Consider the following 24140-nt stretch of genomic DNA (forward strand, 5'->3'; position numbering starts at 1 on the left):
ATTCCACTCTCACTGTGTAGTGGGAACTGCTGTACTGTGCCATTTGTACTCATTACCTGACCCGAGACCTGTGGAGGAACCATCACTTGCTGCTGACTCATTGGTGCCAAAGGTATTTGCATTTGCTGATTAGGTACCATGGGTAACTGCTGTTGCATTGGCTGCATTTGCGTCATCTGCATACGAGGCATCTGCATCTGCTGCGGCTGCATGGGCTGTAACCCCTGCAACTGATTTACGGTCTGAAAATTTGGGTTTGGACTTCTCATTTTCGGTCCCCTCATTGTCTGAAATGCATTGACATCATTGTTTTGCTGACCAACACCTGCACCTGCACCTTCCTGCACCACCATCGGGCACTCGCGTTTCCAATGACCGACGATTCCGCACACGTGACACGGCATCACCTTCTTCATTGCCTGCACACCCGTCACAACAGTGTTCAAATCCGGACCATTATTCACAAAACCTCCTCTGCCTCTGCCTCTGGCCTGTGGCTGAAACATCATATTTCCCTGCAACTGCGGCTGCGGTTGTGGTACCTGCTGTTGGAACCCTTGCATCCCTTGCAAGCCTTGCAGACCTGTCTGAGCTGCTTTAAGTTGCATCATCATCACCTTCTCTTTCAGCCTTTTCTGTTTCACTTCAATTTCGTCGCTACAGTATTTCGCATAATTCAACACCTCATCAATCGGTTTCGACTGCCAACAAATCAAATGCGACTTTATCATCTGGCTTATCTCTGGTCTCAGCCCTTCCACAAATCTGAACACAAAATGAAGCATGTCCTTCGCCTCTATTGTCTCTGTGCCACTGTAGTTCTTAAACGCCTTCAACAACCTCTCATAGTAACTATGAATCGACTCTTTAGCCTCTTGGGCAGTTCGATCGATCTTCTGCCAGTCCACATTTTTCGCGGCAACCTTCGTCTTCAAATGCTCAATCACCTTGTAGTACAAGCTCATCACCATAGGTGATGGTGCACCCGTCTCCCTGTCTCTTTCTGGTTCACTTGTCGGCCAACCTACAGCTCTTTTGCAATCCTCCCACAAATCTGCTGGAACCACAATCTCAAAGAGAGTGTTCAGATCTTCCCAGAGACATTTTGCAAGCTTCACAAACCTATCAGTCTGCTGATACCATTCGATCGGCTTCTCTCTCAGTTTGGGAAAATCATCCGTAAATGACTGAATGTCGCTTCTGTGCCATGGTACATGTATTAATTTTCCCCCTGCTGTCTCCCTCATTGGCAACATGGTTACTGTCTCGCTGCTTTGTGGTCTTTTCTCATTATGCTCTGTAGCACTGTCCCTCCTCTTTTCCTTCCTCTTTACCCATCTGCTTTCCCACTTGTCTAAGCACCTCCACAGTTGTGCACTCTGCAGCAGTTCTCTAAGGTGCGCCTTCATGCCTGCTGACCTCATGTGTTCAAAATCTGTGGTCCCAAAATCCAACCTATAGCTCCTGCTCAAGTGTTTCATCTTGTCTATATCAACCCTGTTTTTGTCAGCTACCTCCTGCAAGCTTTTGTGTACCTTGTTCACTTCTTTTGTTATCCTGGGACATAGATATCTCAGCTCTTCTTCCGAGTAGGACTCTAACCTATTCACACCCATAGTCCCTTCCACCAATTCTTGTGCTTCCATGTTCAGCCTCATCCTGTTCATATAATCTTCTCCCTTCCCACTGTCTGAGCTTTGTGTGGAATTCTCCCTTCCCACTGTCTGAGCTTTGTGTGGAATTCAAACTGTTGAACCACTGTGTCAGCTGTTGCGCATTCAACCCCATCAGTGTAGCGTTCACATCGACTGCCATTGATGGTTGCGGCAACTTTTCAGTGTTCGATGACAGAGGTATTATCAGTGGGGGACTCGACCTCACCAGTGTCGACTGAGCACATACGGGACTAAACTCCATCAAGGTCCCAGATCCCGTTGGCTGAGCCGCTATCGGAGTTATCCCTGGAGTGTTTTCTATGCACCTCCTCTCTGTCCCATTCTGCAGCATTGATCCCTGACCGCTCATACCTAGATTAGGCTGACTGTACAAAGGTACCGGTGGACCTACAGTAATGGGTAGGGATATCGCATCTGGGTTCTGTCCATTTCCCATGTTCTGAGGCATGTTCATTCCCACACCATGGGTCATCATTGCCGGCATGCCCATCTGACTCCCCGTCATTTGAGCATGTGCGTTTCCCCCCTGCATCTGCTTCTGAGGCATCAAAAACTGAGTTGATTCAGCTTGTGTCAATGTCTGGTTGTGACCATTCTGTACTCCTCTTACGGTTGGATCTATAATCATCCCTCCACTGTTGTCACTGCTGTAGTACCCTGGCATCTGTGGCTGATAATTTTCTGCTGGTTTCAACATGGGCACATCTGGATATATTCTCCTAACCTGCGGTATCTGCGGGGTGAACAGTAAACTCGGGTCCTTAGATCCCGATGCTGCTCCTGAACTCTGAGTTTCACTGTTCTGTACCGGTGCCGGAGGGGCAGAACTGGTACTTGGACCTTGTCCACTCTCTGCATAGGGTGGTGGACAGTCGTTCAGCAATTGCATTATTAGCTCCTCATCCTCTAACTCCTCTTCTCTTCTCAACTTTTCCTCGTCCTCTCTATCCTTGGAACACTTCCTGTTTGTCTTGCAGGTAGCTTTCTTACCTGTCTCCTCTTCTTCCTTAGTAATTGCCGGGAACAATTTTATCCCCTGCAATACGTCTGACCTCCACACCTTCTGTGCATTATCCCACCTAGCGTCCGCTAGTGTCTTTTCTACTTTCCTTATCCTGTTCTCGAACTTATTTTGCTGCTGCTGTCTGGCCATTAGTTCCCAAATCGCTAGAGCCTCAAACTGTGCTGGCCTTGGAGGCACCTTCATGTCGTACATCGTGAATCTCAAATTCTCTAGAATCCTTATATTGAATGTCCCGTGGATCGGGAATGCTACGCTCCCATGTTTCTCTGTCAACTTGTGCCATTGCTTTAGCCAAAGGCACGGAGCTACCCCCTTCTCTTCCATTACAATGTAAGCTGGTGTACCCTCGGGCGGCGTCTCCTCTCCTACGCTCGCTTTAATGTAAGACTCCCCCTTCATCGCACTCCTAAATGCTTTAAAGAATTTCATTTTCTCGTCTTTTATTTCACAAAGTTTGTAATCAATAGGTGACTTTAATTCCCGGAATACTCTTCGCTTGCCTTTCCCCTTCCTATCGAGCCCCACGGACTGCGTCCAATCCGTGCGCGACCCTTCTCTCCAACCAACCTATCCCAGCGCGGCTCCTAGTGACGTCACACTCACACACACTGCGGCTGACAAAGCCTTGCGGCTAGTCCTCCTTCACTCACCTCTTTTCGTAACAACTTTTTGCATGTATCGCGAGCTACCAAAAAATAAAACAGATCTGTCGGTTTACTACAGGAAGGGTAACACAGTCGCTTCAGGACCTTAGGGACTTTTCACTAGCCTCGGCCGCTATTCCGTCTTTCTCGGTCCCCACGTTCGCAAGCAAATCTGACCCGCAGATTGCTCTCAACTTGTCAATGATCTATTCTAGTGCACTTAGAATCTTGTCAAAGCCCGAAGTCGAAGTTTCTTTCACTCCCTTAACACACGTACCGACTCGTTGACCACGCCCGATCAACCTACTAAACCGCCCAGACCACAACATAGATCAACATACTCCGGAGTCTCTTGACCTCGCAGGGCCCGTCTCAACAACAACAACCACGTGGACCTTTTTATGCACAAAGCGCCACACGCACATGAAGTTCGACGACTTCCCTACTCTCACACTCGGAGTCGCACCTCCGCTATTTCTATGAAGTTCGACGACTTCTCTACTTCTACACTCGGAGTCGCACCTCCGCTATCCTCTAAAGAAAGAAAAATCCTCGCAACCTTTTCACACACCCTGCGGCAATAAGCTGTGCAAGCGCAGAACCCTAACTTCACTCATACCATCACTAGTACCGCCAACGCTGTTTCCACACCTCCGTTCTCTCCATTCGCAAGCTCCGAGACCCCGGGAAAGTCGCGGTGGACCTAGCCCATCATCATTCTGTCAATCTATTTTATCTAAGAAAAATCTAATTCAACTTCTCGGGTGGGGTCTCAAAATGCGTACCCGTTAATTCAACACCATGTACTCTAAGAGTACAGGGTCCCAAAAGACGAGACCGTCCTCTGCTACCATCTACTGATAGAGCGGTCCGTACTAGTAATTTTACCTGTATTCGGACGCTCTTTAGGTCGATGAATCTTTTGACTAAGTGGGACTCTCTGCACTCTTAATCGATCACTTTACTCAAATCAATAATCAATAACGAAACCATCCTCTGCTACCATCTACTGATAGAGTGGTCCGTACTAGTAATTTTACCTGTATTCGGACGCTCTTTAGGTCGATGAATCTTTTGACTAAGTGGGACTCTCTGCACTCTTAATCGATCACTTTACTGAAATCAATAATCAATAACGAACATAAGCAATACCTTGATCAACATAACACTTAACAATTAATCCAGAATACATTTCGGCGAACCCTGACCTTTCAGTCAGGAATAACCACACCAGTTTATTGCAAAGTTAGTGAATTTATTTCCCTATATTAACAAAGCTAGCACAATATAAATGTGTCTCAACACTAAATGATAAACGTAAATGAACATTAATAGCTGTCCATAGCGGCGAAACAAGTGCAATCTATGCAGCATTTGAATCACAAGGCATTCGATAATAGCAATGCAAATCACTAATACTATAATCTGTAATGAACTAATTGCATACATTTAGTCAGCATAACAAGGTCTCAAATTGCATCGTGCAACAAAAGGAATCCTCATCTAACCTCAAATTAGCATCGGCATGTGGGACTTCATGCGAAAACAATTTAGCAACATTAATTTAGAAAACTCCTAACTAGGGATCTTGTCAAAAATCAGCAGTTGGTTACCTAAAAAGAAACACAATGCAATTTTACAATTTCCTTTCATATTTACCAATTACGATCAGCATACAAGGAAGTCTTCGTCTCACAGGTACCGTTTCTCGATCAGCATGGGTACCGTTTCGATCGGCATGGGACGGGGCAAAGGGGCAGGGGTGGACGGGGCAATTGCCTCACGGCGGCAAGGTAAAACTACTACTTCATGCAAAGGGACAAATCAAAGTTAAAGTCTCTAGGGCCAGAATCATCTAAAGTCTCCTTCTCTCGATTAGAGAAAGCATCAAAGTCTCTCAAAATGGCGTCGCAGCAAAGTGGGCCATAATAGCTACGAAGTCTGCAAAATGGCGGGTATCGAGCTGGTAATGGCTACTTTCTTCTCGTGCACCTGATTTTTATAGACAACAGTTCAAATCCAGTAGGGTCTTCCATTGGAGGGTTCATAGGTTAGCTTCAAATTGTCCAATCAAAAACGACAGTTCTCAAGCTTTTACTTAAGCATACATTATCCTTGGAGATGGGTACGCAAGTTGCAACATTTTATACCAATTAGCTCACTTTCAGAGCCTCCATTGTCCGCACCTGCAAATCGACCTTGGAGTAAAGAGAAAATATGCCAGGCTGGCATGAAACTTTAAGATAAGCATGTGAACGATCTCAGTGGAAAAGTACAGCTTCAAGCAAAAATACACGTTTAATAGCACATTGGAAAAATACGAGCATCTAAACCGTGAGACCAGGCAACTAGGCCAAAGCCTCCGCTAAAGTAATGCTAAGCTAACGCATTTCAAACAGGCAAATCGTAGCACACGTTTATGATTATGTCGGATTAGTGCAATTCTAATACACCACGTTATATAAAGCACGCTTATAAATGTTGGCAAACTACTCTAAGGGCACATTTTGTCCCCGTACAATCTCTATTAGTTCGGTTAAAGTCACACATGATTATTGCAGTACTACGTTTAAGCGTTAATAAATCAAAACCTTCATTTTCTGCTTCATCATACCCAATGTGAAAGTTCTCCTGGGAAGGCTGGAGGCAGACACTTGCCTGTGGAGGGAAGAACATGGGACTGGATGCTAAAAACATTTCTCAAGGGGCCCAGTTGTTTTTGAAAGGGGCAAGGCAAGAGAATAATGAGCATTGGATGTAGAACATAGTGCTCGTGGGTACGGGATGGAGGGCACAGGCTTACAAGAGGAAGGCAGTAGAGGTTTAAAGGATTAAATGTAGTTTGGAAATTGCCTAGGAATCTGCTGCTTTTATTATTCCATTGAGGTAAAACTTGTGTGATCTGTGTTTGTGGAACGACAAGGTGGGGGACTCCACGACTCTGAGGGCCTGATCGTGAAGAAGAAAGGTGTTTTATCTTAGCTACAACCCAGCTGGATTTACCCATTTTGACATGCTAGATTCCCCAATAGTAAAGATTAATAAACAGAAAAGGAACCACAAACTGTTACCTAGGAAATGCATCACTTAAAGTGAAGCACTTTTCCATCCACTTTACCATCTTTTCCTAACTGCTTGTGTTTTCTCCTGTTTCCCATTCCAAGATGGCCGCTATCTCTGTATAGAGCATCCATTCAGAACAACATGCTGTGATTGATGGTATTCGTCTTTTGATTCAATGGCAGTATCGTAATTGTTGCTCTACAAATGTACCTTTGCTTGTAAATCTGTGGCAGATGTAACAGGCAACAGCGTATTTGACGAAGACAAGGGACTATCCTCACTCTTCGCTCAGCGAGGGGAAAAGGGGATCTCTATTTCTCTTTTGGTCTGAAGCGTGACCGGTTTAAGGAAAACGTCTTCCTGCACGCAGACCAATCAGATGGACGGCTGGTCTTCACCAATGAGAGCGAGGCTTGCAGCTGACACGCGCCCCCGCCCTAGGGCGCTCTGTGTCAGGGAGATGCACTTTGGTACTGTGTACGGTTCAGCGGCCAGAGATGGACAGTCAGCAGAAGCTGGGGAGAAGGAAGTAGGATACAGCACGGCCTGAAGTTATCGATGACTGGGTGCGCTACAGGACAGAGCTCCTCTTAAAGCAGGGCATAGCATTCCTTCCTTCGAGGCAGAGTTCCTTGTAGGGCGTCTGAAGAACCAGGATATTGGCATCTTGCTGCAAGTCTTTCTCCATTCCGGGCACATATTCGTTCACAGCGAGCAACTTCCAGGAGATCCCGAACCCCTTCAGGGAACATTTACTTTCTTTATTACACCTTTGCACCCCGGTATCGCGTGTGGTGACCCTCTCATCGTCGGCTCTCTTTCTGTCACTTCTCCTTTCATGGTATATTCAGCCTCCTTACCTTTTAGACACCTTTCCGGTATTGCCAGCATGTGCCCAGCTCCAATGGCAAGGAAAAAGGTAAACGGTGCATTTCATTTTATTTATTGTTTTTACTGTTATTAGGTTTGATTTGTCCGATGATAAGAAGTGTATTTACATATAATCATTTGTTTATACATGGCTTGCATCACCTCAGTATTATATTTTTTGTGACTGGGTGCGTTTTCTCGTGCATCACGAGAGTTAGACTATTACTTGATATATAAAAACATTTTATGCAATTCTCCACTTTATATTAATCTCAAAATGATATCAAAGCATGCCATTCTGATGTCTTGAGGGCACATGTCGGTGGTGTGAGCTTCACATACAATGTGCTACTGTATGTCCGACACAGTGTGTTACTAAATGTTACCCACCCATGTGTGGTATGCTTGAACCACCAAATGTCACTTTTATATAAGGCACGAATTGTTTTAACGTGTGTGGTGTTAATTATCTAAAGTGCACTAACACAAAATATATTTGATCAGATGTAAAGACAAGGAATGTCTGCGCTGTGTGCGACACGTGAATTGTCTGCGGTGTGCATAAGACACAAAATGTTTCTTCGATGTCAAATTTAATAATCTCTGGTCTGTGCGTGACATCAAATGTCTGTACAAGTCACATATTTCTCTAGTGAACACAAGACATGAAATGTCACTGTTGTGTGTAGGACACAGAAATATATTTGACTTGTACATATCACAGAATGGCCCTGGTGTTCAGAAGCCACAGCAGGCTTGGCCTGAACACGATAAAAATTCCCGATATGCACAAGACACAAAATTAGTCCAACACGAGAGGGAAATATCTGTCGCTTATACGAGGCACTAATAATCGCTATAATAATGTGAGTGACATGACATTTCTTGTGTGACCGCGTGACACAAAATGTCATTGATGTGCACAAAAATCTAAATGTGCCTCGAGCGAGAGGGGCGATTATCGTCTCTGTTTAGGAAGACGTGTCTCTAAGGTGCATGACCGTGACACTCACTATGTTTTTGAGGCGCATGCAACAAGTAGCTTCTCTGGTGGGCAGAGCACAAAATCGGTTTCTGAAATGAGAGCAATGTACTCTATAAGAAGTTGGGAGTAAAACTACTTCTCATAAAGATAAACAACAAAAAAAAACTCATTCATGTTGGGGTTAGTTTTAAGTGGGTATGTCGTTAGAATGTATTTTTAATGTGTACACCATGGGTGTCTATTAATGGAGTCTTTGCTTCTTTTGTAGAATAAAATGTATTACACGAAAAAATGTATGGTTGTATGTTTGTTAAAGCCCCTCGTCAGACCAGGCGACAAAAAAAAACAGGTCACCTTCATGTGCAAAGTCGCTGACCTAGTGGGTGGAAGCTTGGGTAGGATTTTTGTGTGTATCTGGTACGCACTACGTTTTCTGTTCAGAGTATATGCTTCATTGTATAGCATGTAACAGTCCATTACACCAGTTATCTGGTGGGCTGCTGGAGTACACATCATGGTAGTGACCTGATATGTAAGCGATCGGAATTACCCCTAATTTGTGTAGATGCACGACAGAACATGTCTCGGGCGACTTTTCTGAAAACAAAATTCACGCCATAGGAGTGTGCAGTACCACCTTCTTCCTATTTTTCGCCTTTTGGCATCACCTTCAGGGTAATGTTTTGGACAATCAAATGTTTACACTCTGGCTTCTAACTATTCACACCACCTCCCTTTAAAGTTTAAACTGTGTTTTAAATGTAAACTACGTTTCTCGCTTCAGGCAGGAACAGTTCGGAGCAACGCCCCTCCTCGTTCTTCTTCCACTCCGACTTCTTCAGATGTTTCCTCAGAGCATAGACTTTGTGTTGCTGCGGTTAGTTCATCAGCGCCTAGAGGTCTTTTTAAAGTGTTACCTGTAGTCTGCTGCCTACATATTTACATGGTTATTGTAACTGTTATTACATTAACCGCGTTTTACAAACATTTAAAAAAGTGCAGGTGAGATCATGGGTTTACAGCAGAGGACAGAACGTGCAGGGAGTGGGTGGAAGCTTGCCAGTTAAACGTGGATTAAACGCAGTGAATTGCTATAACATTCTTTACACATACCCCGTAGGTGAAAAGATACTCACAGCCAGTCATCGAGGTTCTAATAGTTAATATCTGGAGAGTTTCATGGCGGTGATTTTTGCAAACACAATAAAAAAATAAAATCACACCTGAACCTTATTCTTCCTTGTGGGTACACTGGGACATCCCTTCCTGACCTCAAATTTCATGATTCTTTCATAATTCTTGGGCGGCAGTGCAATTTACTACAGTGTCCTGTCGTGTTAGCTTTTACTTAACCATGTTTAAATCGGGGACCAGCATTTTCTAACTGCCAGGACACATAATTTCTTTACTGAACATCTCTCAATCCGCTGTGTGCGTATCCGGAGAAAAGTGCATCTAACGTTTTGGTGCCCATTGTCCACATAATGAACAAACAGGCTTCATGGCCGCATAATAACATCATCTTTATTACCAATATATGAGTGGAGAATATCATCACTTGTGTGCTCTTGGTCTCTTCCGTTAGCCGGTCTTCTCTTCACAGCGCAGTGTATTGCTTTCCATTTCTGCCCAGTGCTTCACGGTTTTTCTCCACACAGTCAACTGCAGCGGCTTGGAGGACTTCCACAACAGAGTTATTGGCCTACGTGGAGCCTATCAACCTCTTTTTGTGATTGGATTTTGTTTTAGCTCACGGCTATTAAATCGCAGATTTGTGTAATGCCTATTTCACCTCAATGAGTTAGATCCTCATCAGTGAGTGTTCCCACTTGAGCAGTATCTCCAGGCATGTTGGTTGTGGTCTTCCAACATCCCAGTGCCATGCATACTAAGCGGGGGAGATTCCCAGGGGTGCTTACTTCGAGAAATACCAATCAGAGCAATCTTTCTTTTCGCATTTGTTCTGGTGTATACCCGGTTTTAGCCATCTGGTGGCTTGCCAACCAATGGGATATCCACTGAATCCGAGGTGTCAAATAATAAATATCAAGATGTGGAGCCCCCAAGCTTCCTTTTGCTGTTGAGTTGCACTTTAGAAAACAGAAGCTGACATGTCCTGCTAGATTCCCACACTGAATTCCCCAACATAACATTTAAAATGCAGATGATTTTCTGTGGGAGTCTAAGCAGCAGATTTTTAAAACAGTAGAATAATTGTGGAAGCCTAATAATGTTTTCCAGTGATCTTCAGCTGCTCCAGAATAATAAGAAATAGAGCAGAGCAAAATTTGGGCTCGCAAAGCCTCCATTACAGATACCAGGTTGCCCTCCAGCAAGTCTGTGTCCTCGTGTTAAATGTTAATGTCTTATACCGCATTGTGTTAGCTTCCCATTGTAAGTGTATCCTGTGCATTGGCTAATCCAGTGGTTCCCAACCTTTTGATTTCTCTGGACCCCCACTTTAACATTAATGGAACCCAGGGACCCCCACTGAATCATCATGGGAATCCGGGGACCCCCGCCTGAGTCATTACTGGAAGCTGGGGACCCAATTTGTCAATATTTTTTAATACTTTTTAATTTTCTAGTCTCTGGTGGACCCCCTGAGATGGCTTTGCGGACCCCCAGTGGTCCCTGGACCACAGGTTGGGAACCACTGGGCTAATCGATGCACATTGGGAAGCCATAAGATTTACTTCAAATGGCCCCCAAAATTTGCTCAAATTGGCCCCCCAACCCTGACACTTTTTAAAAGAACCCAGACCACATGCAATTGTGGAGCGATCTACCTTCACATTGCGTGTATAAAGCGAGGTGTGGAATTTATTAAAATATCTACTTGTCCATGAGCCAGTTTGCTTCATAAATGAACTTGTCCTGTAAAAAAGTCTACTTGTCCCCTTTGGCCTCCTGTAGTGCAGCGACAAATTATGGCAGCAATCTTTTCATGTAAGAGCTCTGATAATGGCCTCTTTGAATATGTCAGGGCTCATACGATAGTAGGGCTTTGAATACTAGTAATTTAAAGTCCTACTATAGCAATTTCCTTATTTTGCCACCTTGCTGCAGATCTATATGCAGTAAGCAATAGTTACAGGGCTGGAACGCCTTTGAGTTTGTGCAAACCTACTAACTTGTATGTTTTAAGGATTTTCTCCAGCTCTTCTATAATCTTTTCCCATACTGAGAAAGCTTGGAAATTTATTTCTGACAAGGGCAGAAGTAGGGTTTCGTCCAAGGTTGGTGGAAAAAAGTGGTTGGAGGGACAGTAGACTTGTAAATACACAATAGATTTTTGCATGAACAAATCTACACATGCATATTTACTCATTCTAAAATATAGTTAACAAATATTTTCTAGGAGTGTGATTTCCTGGTCAACTTCTGAAAATTCTTGTGAATTTATGAAAGCCACTAATGCAAAGACATACACCATGGTTGCTCTTTTGTGACTTTGTTTAAAAATTGGGCCCTTAACTAGGTCTAACATTAACCAAGACATTTTGTTTTTATTACAATCATGTATCTCTATCCGTCCATCATCTGGCTTTACTGTGAACTATAGCATTCTGATCTTCCACAAGGAACATATTGGCACTCAAAGTAATTTTGTTAAGTGCCAGGCACTATCGTGGGAATGTGTGCTTTTTGAGAACACTTTTTTTTTTTTCCTTTACTTTTTTGCCAAAGTTTGCTACAATGTGTTACAAAAGCCTTGTCAAAACAAGACAACATTGACAAAACCAAGATACCTGCAACCAATGCCTGATTGGTTTTGTCAGTGCCTGTTTATTTTTATGTTTTCCATAATCTTGTTGAAAATGGTTACACTGATTTTCCATTATGAATATGTTTTGAAAATACTAGCATGCATCAACACATTTTACTAAATGATGCTTCAGAGAAATAGTACCTAAAATTGCATAGTGATTTAGGAAAAAAACATTTTTTTTCCTACTTGCATTTTTTCCTGAACATTTTATTTTGAACACAAAGAATCATACATTTTGCTTGCAAGCTTCTGCAAATTGCATTTTACTCTTTACTATAGGACTGGTGGGATCTGGCCCCATAAACATACCTCTGTTTATTATCAACTCAACTCCATACTCCAGCTCCCAGACAGATCAAAAACAACCATCCATCGACTAAACATATTTGTAATAAACCTATCCTATCACCAAGTAGTCTTGGTGGGCTTACAACGAGGGGTACGTCAAGGGCTGCAATGGCTCAAGCGCCAGACTCAAAGCATGCTAGAGAAAGGGAAATCTGCATCAGCTAAGGCTCATAGCGGGCCCTCAGAGTGGAGATTGAGTAATGCTCTCAGCAGAGCAAAGAGGGTGAGTACTCATTGGTACATTAATCCTTGAGGAAAAGTAGATGGGATACAAGTATTAGGAAGTGGTATTACCCAGCTTGGAATATTTTAGGGCCCTCCGACATTTTATGTGACTTTGTAGGGCTAGATTTCTATAACTGTCTGCCTATCTAGAACCAAGAAAAACACACTTCCTCGCTCACTATGGCAACTAGTGAGAAAGAAAGAGAGGAAACCTTTTACCTCCAGAGGACCCTTGTCCTCAACCACTCAATAAGAAAATGTCTTCAAGGTATCACAGTACCTTTGTCACTGCTCTCTGAGGTTGTGGATTCTTTACAGGGTTCTGAACAAGGAAAGCACATGCCAGTGTCCCGATGGATGCTCCCACCCCCAAGGCTGGCCTTCCAACCCCCCCATCCCCTTCACACACACACACACACACACACACACACACACCTGTATGTACGAGGGTGTGTTGCAATTCAGTGAACTGCTGCTCTGTCTGAGTCAAAGGTTCCTTCCCATTGTTGTGAGTCGCGTTCTTGATGATCGCTGTCTGTCATGGCTACTCCTTACTCATACTGTGTCACCAGTTCCAGGCTTCTTCATGCTATTTAAAAAAAAAAAAGATAAAAAATGTGCAAGTTCTGCAATTATTTCAGTAAGGTTTGGAAAATTTGAGAGGATCTGCTGTCCCAAGCTGTTTTTAAATCTTATCCAACTAGTCAGGTTCCATTGCCTCGCATTCAAGGCTAAGGTACGGTATGTGTTGATTTCTGGAGGGCCGAGTCGTGTTCAGGTGTACCACCTGTCAACTTACTTAATTGTACCCTTTCTTGCTATTGCTAGCATTGCCTATTGGGCAGCGGAGCAGGGGTGGTAACACCCGTATTGATGATGCCTTGGTTTTAATTGCCTCTCAGTCTGAAGGACATTGTCACCTCCAAAGGGCCCTCAGTTCACCCTGCTCTGTCACCCCACTTATTCTGATATGGAACTTAGGCAGACATAAGCAGCTAACAGCACCAGCCTAGAGGTGCACAATCGCCCCATATAGGAAGGACTGACATACCCCAGGGCGAACTATGCCCCCCTTCTGTGCAAGGGCCATTTCCAGTGGCATTCTCATATCGTGTGCAGGCTTCAACCACCACATTATACACAGTATGTACAGCAAGGAGAGTTGGCGCTCACTCTTTTATTTACAACAGGCTACCCTAAGCCACTTTGTCTTTGTTTGCTTTTGTGCCAAGCAGAACTTGCTGTTACAGCTCAACAAATTTTTCCTCAGCAGCTAGTCATGCCCTTCAAACCCCTCCCTGTGGCAGATGCCAAAGCTTTGCTCCTTTGGATTGCAAGGTTTTCCCCATGTCTCGCCCTACTCTCCGCTCCCGAGGTTTCCATGGGAAGGCTGCCTATTTCCATCCAGTCCAGCTATAATTAAGGGTATCAGGCTCATCCTCCCTCCAAAATTGGGGGACTGTATTTTTCCCGTAGACTTTCACTGAAGCAGAGGCAATTTAAGGCGGGAATCTGCTAAACTAGAGATGTTTTTGGCTTAAAATGTGTGTGTCTCCTGCCTGAATCAAGTCTGTTGGCATGTATGCCACACTGCGCCGCCTCTTTGCACTCTTTACCCAGTGGAGGTCCAATCCCGTGGATGGCAGTTGAAAGCGGAGGTTTACAGCGATCAGGGAAGGAACTCCCCTTCCGGGACCCCAGTCAGGTTCGAGAAAGCACTGGTCACTGGTGGGTCCAAGCAAGGGTCGCTGTGTGGCACGCGACTGGCACCGTGTCAGCGCCGCCGCGCGGTACATCTGGTCCAGCAGCGTGCGGGTCCTCAAGAAAACAAACCCTCGGGCAGGAGGGTGCTTCGTGCCACAGAGGGGCCCTCTCCTACTCGTCCGGATGCCTCCAGCACAGGGTGCCTGGCGCGCCGGCTCTAAATCCCCATTTCAACGAATATCTCGGGTCCTCGAGGTCACGGCTTGCCTCTCCCTCATCTATGTACAGGCCTCTCTCCGCTGGTATGTGCATTGACCAAGCCCCCATCTACTGGATTACTGCAGGTAAAGCAGGCTTTGTGCTGGAGCTGATTCAATACGCGCCCGCCACTTTACAGGGGAAATTAACTGACAGTGCCATTACGACGCCGAGGGTTACCAAGGGCACGTGTGACTACAGTCATAGGCTTCCATGTACCACTGTTGTGCGTTCTGGGACACAGTCATATGGTCCCTTATGGTTAATTATGGGTCCTGAGGCCGATGCCAACTGGTGACTTGGTATTTAAATGGGTAAGTAGTTGCAATATATACAGTTGTGTAAAGTTGTAGCATTGTCTCTTCGCATGCACGTGTAATCCGGCATGCAGAGAAGGAAGCGGCCCTGAACAGCATCATCCCACTCTTGCCATTTTGCTGTTTGATCAGTTTCATTGATAACTTCTTGTAATTACGTGACCCTTGTCAGTGCTTTCTGAAGACCATGCACCAGAGCAGGACTTTTGCCCTCTGAAAGGAACGGGACTGTTCCCGGATGCAGGCCTGTCAACTCGCACTGAGGCAGCCGTGCGACTCGGTTGCATGCTTCATCACAGGATCACACAATGACGAGGCACACACTCGCACACTGACCTGGAACACCGTGCAGAGAAAGTGTTTTCCAGCTCAGTTGTGAGTCTGTGTTCTGCGGCGCTCCTGTTAAAACCTCTGCAGAAAGTGAAAGGCAGCCCAGATGACATTAATTAGGTCTGCGTGAGCACGTGCGCTAGCGCAGGGCTTGCGAGAGATATTGGGCCTGATTACAACTTTGGAGGAGGTGTTAATCCATCCCAAAAGTGACGGCTATGGGACTCGTAATACAGCTGGTGGTATATCTGTCACTTTACTGTCACTTATGGGACGGATTAACACCTCCTCCAAAGTTGTAATCAGGCCCATTGTCTTGAATAAACAAGGAGCTGGGACCCCTCCTGTTGCTTACAATTCATAGGCTTCATTGTCACTCCTATGTGCTGCCTTCTAATTGGACTGTGCGAGTCTTCATCTCTTCCTTTTCTTTCTGCAGTGTCACAGGCCAAGTGCCGATTGCTTTAAATTTATTAAGGTCCTTTAACTGCGATTGAGATACCTTTTTATTTGCCTATCGTTGGTGCCGGTTATTTTATTGTCAGTTGTTTTACTCGTCAGTGCTGATTGTTTACCCTCCCGTCCGCCCATCACCAGTGCCGGTGCTGGTTGTTTAATTGTCCGTGCTGGTTGTTTTTCCTCTCACCTGCGCAACATCAATGCTGGTTATTTTTCCTCACGCCCGCCTATCGTCGGAGCTGGTTGTTTCCATTCTGTGGTGACATTGATCTCATTTCCATGCGTGGGGTAGTCTGCTTGTTGTATTTGGTTTAGTGACTGACTGGCTTAAGGCAGTAGTTGCTTGCTGTGTCCTGTGACAGTGGTTGTTGCTCCCTTGTGGTAAATTACCAATTCTGAAAGCAGGGTTAACTGGAGACTTGTGGTAACTGGATTTTTGTTATGGACGAGTTATAGTTACCTGAGATAATGATAACTGCTACATTTCTGTGGTTTTGTGTGAATAAGTTCAAATCCTAACTATAACATCCCTGTAACCTTTGTTTTTTTAAGTAAATAAATTCAAATCACTTCAAAAACCAAAGGTTACACGTTCGTTTTAGTTAGGCTCACATTTTAAACATATCAAACCATAGAAATTCACCAGTTATAGTTATCTCAAGTAACTATAACCTGCACCCCACCATGCACAGTTATCTGATCAATAATTTTACTGCGGATGTTACAGTGACATTATCAATGACGATGTCATGAGTGCTGTAATTTGTGGGGTAATTAGCAGTGCATGGAAAGGGCATGAGTTATAGTTACTGTAGGGCGTGAGTTATAGATACTTGAGATTACTCTATCTGGTGAATTTCTATTGTATGATACATTTAAAATGTGAGCCTAACTACAACGCCCCTGAAAACTTTGTTTAGTTGGGTGAGTTTCTATGTATTTTCATTACTATACGTTATTTCAACCACCGCCGACTATGACCAGGCCCTGCGGCCAACCCCTATAACCATCCAACCACGGCATGCCCTCTCACCCCCTCCACAGGCCGATATCACCCCCAGGGGCAAAGTAAATATTACATTTTTTATTTGAGGAGGGGGCTCTGTGCCCCCAACACCCCCTCCCCCAAGGTTGATCTCATCCCTGGGGTCCCATCTCTTGGGGCCTGGCCTAAACATTTACATGTTTTTTTGGGGGGGGTGGGCTGCACGGCCCCCCACCCCAGATCGATCTCATCCCCAGGCAATCCCATCACCTGGGGCCTGGCCTAAACAGGACCCCATCCGCACACAGTCAGTAAAGCTCTGTTGCATTGGAATGCACTACTTCCACTGTCCATAACAGATGCAGATTGGAATTTTAGCTGTACGCAATTACACACACTTCCAATTGTAATTTGAGAATAATACATTTTAAATTCTTGCATCAGATGTACTATACCTCAGCAAAACTTCACAAATATGTGTCAGAAGATGATGCAAACTGTGTGAGATTTGAAACTGGGAAGGCAGATTTTCTACATTTTGCCTGGACCTGTCCTTCAGTTATGCAATCCTGGCTGCAGATCACAGAACCCTTAACGAACCTAGTGTCAGAACGTGTTAGATGTGACCCGGCGGTCTGCCTCTATCTCACTCTATTGGGGGTAGTAAGGTAAAATCTACCAAGAAGGCTTGACTGTCTGATATAGCTTAATATATGTCTCAAATGAAACTCTACGCAGAGGAACTGCAGAGACTATTGTGGTCTAAAGATATATGGAGCCTCCTGACTGCATATTTATCGTTCATATAAGATGACATCTCTGAGACTATGACTGCTGGAGGTTTATAAACGTGTATACAAGTGGACTAACTGGTGGTGGTATGGGGATAATCCTGCTGTGCAAATGTACCTTCCTATGTGACCTTTTCTGTATGGGTGATGCAGGAATGGGTGTTGTGAATGTTTCTATAAGATGTTTCTCACTTGCGTGTCAGTCTTATCTATTGCAAAACAAAATAAAAAAATCTTCAATCGAAGGAAAAGGTAAACATTCATCTATAATCACCAGTAGAGGATGTCCATTATCAAGTTGATCTAAGAAATTGATGGCTATTCTCTCCCAGGCATGTTTGATTCTCTTGAAACTTTCCTCACATTCTTTTGACCATTGAACCAATAAGTATTTTTTATCAACTCTCGTAATAACACTAACAGTGGCAAAGTCTTGTATGTTTCTTGAACTGTAACTGGCCATTCCAAGAAAATAACGTACCATTGAAACAACTTGAGGGGATCCAGCATTTGTCCAAGCTTGTCCTTTTGCAGGATCAGGCATCCTCATCGGAAAAGATAAGACCAAAGAATTTCAATTTTGTCTTATTGAACTCACACTTGTTGGTATTCAAAGTCGAACCTGCATCAGTGAGTAATTTACATATGTGTGTGAGAGCTCTATTGTGCTTCTTGTGTAGCTCTGAAAGCTAATGTCATTGCTTTAATTTAATTTATTCACAACAGGTTGCATGACATGTCGAGTGACATGTTGGAAAAGTTCTGCAGCCGATGACACCAAAACTAAGGGCCTGATCTAGAGTTTGGCAGATGGGTTACGTCCACCTGTTACAATCTCCATAGGCTATTAGGGGGTCATAATAAGGTAGACAGGATATCCAACACTTTTGTGTCTGAGTACCCCCTCTGCCAAACCCTAAATCAGGCCCCTCTATTATATCTAAACAAACCAACATGTGTAGAAAATGTTGTAATGTACCTGCAGCGTTCTTCAAGTTCCAACGGATGAGAACCTTTATTCAAATTAAGTCAATTCAATTGTGCTATCACGTGTGCGACCCTGGATGTCGTTCTTGTTCAGTTGCTTTAGTTGCCTGGTGCATGTCAATGCATATGCACACAGCTCCATCCCTGCCCTTCTTGGGCACTACTACTGTGGGAGAAACCCATGTTGTTGGACCAGTGGAACACTCAACAATATCATGCTTAAGTAAGGATTCAAGTTCTTTTTCAACAGCTTCTTGTAAATGAAAAGCAACTTGTCTATAGGACGGACATCCTCGTTAATATGCATCTTTACTTTCATAGTCTTTAACTTTCCTAAGCCATGAAACAACGGAGGGAACAGACTTACTAACTTGTGATGGGCATTCATGTTGTAATTCACAGAAATTAGTCTCATGTCAGCAGCCGTGTTGAAACTGAGCAAACAGGCCCTTGATCTGTACCTTGAAGCACAGGGATCGGCGCTTGTAACTTTGTTTTTCTATGTTTCACTGTCTCTATAAATGAATCTTTAGTCTTCATGGGTTTCGATGCAGCCTAAGTATACACTTTGGTTTTCGACAGTGTAAGTCAAGGTAATGGAGACAGTACATTGTACTCCTCTTCAGGCATTAATTTATCTATGCACCACTATCGCTAATGGGAGGTATTGAACATCAATTTGATTTCTATGTAATCTTTGAACTGTACTTGTATGATTTTGTTACTTTGGAATATCGACTTTTCTTTCACTGACATTTTTCATTTCATACCAGTCCTACATGTGGAAGTTTTTCTGAGGTACACATCGACATGCCATAATCACTTTTCACTTTCAGTCATTATTGAGGCGGAAGAACTGTTTGACGATGATTTAGATGACGATCAACTTAATTTAGTACCTATTTGCCTCATCTGAAGTCTCCGCTTGGCCTTGTGGGCGTGCGTCAAACGTTACTTCTGAAACGTTCTGGTGGACATTTTGTCTTCGCACCGTGATGCACTTTCTTTTTCCATTGCTTTACACATCATCACAAAATAGTTCTCTTTACTACAGCCTTTGCATATCTGTCCAGTGGCGGGACACTGTCCTTCATGTGGAATCGAAAATCCACACCTGAAACACAACTTCTTTTTACGTGGAGGCATCACTTTGTGTCCTTCAGTCCTTTGTTTCAAATTCCTTTTCACACTCATGACTGATTCGTTTCGGGCGCCTCGCCCTCCATATCAGCAGCTTCTTTCTCAGCTTGTTCCGCAGCCATCAACACTCGCTCCAGAGTTTTTCTCTGCATTATCATCTGAATTAATTGGACAAGCATCCATCAATAACTCTAAGCCGCGTGGCTTCTTCATCATTGAATTAATTGAACTAGTCGTGTTTGATAAGTGTGAGCCTTTCCATGAATTCATCCATTGTCTTACCAACTCTTTGACATTCTTGAGTGAAAATGTATCGTTCATAATCAACATTTGGTACTGGATTGAACGTTAGAGTCCGAGTGTTTTTAATCTGACGAAATGTGACTTCCTTATCAGTCCTCTGCATTTTCTTTGACTTCTTTCACACCATGACCAGCATGATTTTTTTTTTTTTTTTTTTATTGATTTTTTTTAGATATGGTAATGTTTTTATTAGACTTTTCTAGTGCATGAATGAAGTCTTCAAATGTCTCTATCCAGGCAGTCCATCTGTAGCCAGTATTTTGCATTTTGGCAGTATTGAAAGGTGGCGCTGGTTTCAGGAAGGCAGCAGCATTTTAACTGTTCATGGGAGTGGCTGAGGTTGAGATTTGAGCTCTGTCAGATGCTGTCCACTGCCCCGGGTCATCCAGGGCAGTCTTTGGAGTTTAGACCTTCTTCTTGGTCTCCCATCACTCATGGGGACCTCTGGAGTTCATACCTAGAGATTTCATGTTGTTTCCTCTCCGGGTCAAGTGAGTCCTTCACTGCAGTTTTACATGTTTGCCAAGATAGATGCAGGGCTATAATTGTGAGGAGGAAATTTCCCCAGAACTTTTTTATTTTTTACTGATTTTAAGGCACTGCCTGTGCTTGGCCCGTTCACTTACATCTTTTAATACTACATCATGATTATTTGAGGACTCTTTTTTTTCAGAGGGAAATAGACAAGTGCTTCCCACAGCATCTGGACCACGAGAGTCTAGAACGCTTCATAAACTCATGACAGGTTTGACTGCATGAACAACTATTAATATTGAGTTATGCACAGCGGTGGAAAAGAGGGAGAACCAACCGGATTGTTTATCCAGCAGATATAATTAAGCTGGATCCTGGCCGTCCCTACTGAAATGTGCTGAATGTGCCCCGGTGCAATTTGAAAACACCTGGATGCATTAACCACCAAAGTTCAGCTAACCATGCCCCGTCTAGATCCCTGAAAGTTTGACTCTTGTGCCAAGATTCCTGACTGAACCTGGCAAGGTGAGTTGTCCTGGGAACTTTCTTTAGGGATTTCCAGCTACCTTTACCCTTGAGGTCTGCTGTGATGTTGTCCTGCAGTGATGACTTGCCATCGCTCTGGTGTGATTCCATTAGCCTGTGTCCTAGACACAGGTCCTTTCCTGGAAATCAAAGTGAGTTCAGTACCTAGCTGGGCAGTTGAACCAGCGTAGGGAAGCAGTTAGACATGTGCTGCCAGTGCGGCATCCACCAGAATCACAGCTTTATGTTTCCTGGCTTTTTCCCCTCATTTATCATACCTGGCAGTGTGAAGAAATTCAATTGGACTGAGAAAGTACTGAGAGAGACAGTGCATTGTAAAGCATTTGGTACCGCTTTAGAGATTTTTTTGCTGTGTAGAAGCTGAGCCTGATTGACCCATCTGCTGTAGGCCTTGTGAAAATATGCCCTCCATGGTCTGATCAGATTTTACCTTTGGAGTGTCATCTTGGTAGAAATGAAATAGAAGTGGAATGCGTGGAAGGCAGGTGCGCGTGAGCTGTAAAGCGTGATTGGTGATGGGCCTTGGAATGTGAAGAGAGAACGGTTAGACATGGGGCAAGGATCAACTAAAGGAGCAAAATGAAAGGTGGAGGCGCCTTGTCCTTGTTTTCTGTGTATTATCGCTTTAAGTTACTGCTGTAAATATCTTTAACTCACGCAAACGTGCCTCCTTGCAACACTGGTAACTAGTGGGCGTGTCCTAGATAATTGATTGATAGCAAACTGTTCCACGACTCCAAGTCATCTGTGAGGGCTTGAGCTTTTTGGTAAAGGGGAGAATTACCCTTTTGAAAGGCAATGTTGTATGTATTATGTGATGCTGTCAGCGCGCAGTGATACATGAACGGAAATCTTTGTTTGGACTTGAGCTATGGGATTGCATTGGAGCTTTGTTTGTGTTTTTTTTTTTTTTTTTTTTTTTTAACGACTCTTCACAGTTGCATGAAAATGTTATTTTCTTTGAAGGAGAAGTCTCGGCCTGTAAATCGCATCTCGTATCATTGAATAACGCGTGCGTGAAGTGGCCATTTTAGTTTGAGACTTAATTTTCAAAAAGAGACAGACTATTTCTTCATGAAATGTTTCTGTTTACTCTATTGTTTACTTTCAAGGTTTGCTCTTTTGCCCTCACTCTAGTAAATATGTTTTTTCCGGTTTGCTTTTCTTCACCAGTTCTTTTATTGGCCACTAAAATATTTATGTGAACAATTTCAGTAAACTATGTAAAGTGTGCAATCTCCGATTCAAGTTTTCCCACCACTGTGTGCACCAGTGCAAGAATGGTCAAAAAGGTTGGACATATTGGAAGCCTTTGTTCAAGTCCTAGAAGTGGTTTGTAAACAACAGATGAAATGTTAACTTCTAAAGCTAGTTAGTTGCTGCTGGTCTCAAAAGTATTCAAACTTTGACCTCCCTTATGTGAAACACAAAAAAGACTTAAGATGTAAAAACATATCTGGTTTGACAAATTCAGGATACATTTGGAAAAAAAAAAATACCCTATTGGAACGGTATTAATTCTACTTTATATCTCCAGAACAGGGAGAAATATGTCATGATTATGTTGCAGAATTAAGCGGTCTGTCAACTTTGCGTGACTTCTAAATGATTATATATGAACAAGTGTTAATAGATCAAATACTTCTGAATACCCATAACGCAACTGAATAACAAAAACAGCAAGGGCAATTAATGAGTCATCAAAGAATGTGGAAGGGGTAAGAGCAAAAAACAATACTGTTGTTTGTTCTTCATCCAAAAAAGCACCTTTCGAACAGTAATGAATGAGTTGTTAAAAGAAATGAACGAATCTCAAAGAATAAGACGGAAGCTTGCTACTATTTTGATAGTCAATAGTTTTTGCCTCCTATGAATGTTGTCCAGCTATTCACAAAACTTGCAAGGGCCTTTTTGTCAGGGTCTGCAGGTGTTCGAAGAAATTTGGTGTGAATTGTGTGAATGACGTGTATCATGTTGAAGAACATGCCTCTAGTTGAAATCTGGTGTTGTGTATTGGTGGGAGTAAAAAGAAAGGTACCTCATATTGAGTGTAAAATTGAAGTACTGGTATATTCTGGGTCACGGTACACTATCTTAGGGATAAGTTTAGTATGTTAGATATGGGATTGAGGAAGTTACACCCTGTAGACATCTGTTTACTGGGTCTGATGAGCACTGAGAGAGCCCCGCTCACCAATCCTGACACTGTTTTCATGCTGGTTACCAACATGAAAGCAGCGTCCGGATTGGTTAGTGGTGTTTCCTGGTCCCATGCGTTGAGGCTTCCAGGAGCAGGATGACGCCACGAGGAAGACATCTCAAGGTAAGTGCCTTTTGTTTTGTCTTTTTTATTTTTTATAATTAATATTGTGTCCCCCTGCCGTAAACATAACACCACCGCCGCTGGAAATTAGCAATGTCTCCTACTAGAAATTATCCAGTTTAAAGTGTTAGTGAACAAAAGGGCATGGGACATAAGAGTATAATGGAGGAGATGCAAGGGCTTTTCAAACAAAGTTAATGATTTAGGAGTTGGGTTTTCGAGAATTTGTTAGGGGAGGCCTGGTCAAGTTGGTGGGTTTCAAAACCAAATCATTTTGAAGTTCAATCCAGTCCAGTGGAGCACTCTGTATGACTGTACCTTTCAACATACAGGACCAAATTGAAAGAGTTGTTAGAAGATCTATGTAAAAAAGTATATTATTGATGCAGTTGAGCCCTCCAACTGTTTATCCTCAATCGTCATTCCACTTAAAGCCTTTGAAGGATTAAGATTGTGTATTCATGTAAAGCGTTTGACTAGATGTAATTGTGTAGATGCCCAACCTTTGCCTAATATACATGAATTAGTATGTTCATTAGCAGGGGCAGCAGTGCTTTCTATACTTGATTAATGCATAGTCTATTTCCAAGTAGAATTGGCGGAGGAAATAAAACATTTTAGGTGGTTTTTCTAGCACCCAGTGGTACTTCCTGTGCAAACGTATGTCATTTGACAGTGCAAACGCTGTTTCTGTGATCCAGAGAATCATGTATAAACAACTCAAAGATCAAAAGGTGAATTCAAGATGACTTATTGTTTTTGGAAATAGCAGAATGAACATGATATCAATTTGAAAACTGTTTTAAAATTTCTAGAGCACAATGTCTTTCTCCAGAAAATAGGCATGTGCACATTTCGGCACACGTCTGTGGAGTACCAGGTTCACCTCACTTCTGGCAAAGACATTAAATCTAAG

General features: G+C 43.4%; 1 protein-coding gene across 1 annotated transcript in view; it reads left to right on the top strand.

Moving 5' to 3' along the window:
- The first annotated feature begins 6757 nt into the window (after positions 1–6757).
- The window catches only part of LOC138292311 (glycoprotein-N-acetylgalactosamine 3-beta-galactosyltransferase 1-A-like), a 148209-nt gene continuing 130826 nt past the window's right edge, over positions 6758–24140 (top strand). The window contains exon 1 of the mRNA XM_069230852.1: positions 6758–7326. The gene's annotated coding sequence lies outside the window, so the exon portion shown is untranslated. The remainder of the gene's footprint in view (positions 7327–24140) is intronic.

The sequence above is a fragment of the Pleurodeles waltl genome, chromosome 4_2 (genome assembly GCF_031143425.1).
Source record: "Pleurodeles waltl isolate 20211129_DDA chromosome 4_2, aPleWal1.hap1.20221129, whole genome shotgun sequence".
In the NCBI taxonomy this organism is placed as follows: Eukaryota; Metazoa; Chordata; class Amphibia; order Caudata; family Salamandridae; genus Pleurodeles; species Pleurodeles waltl.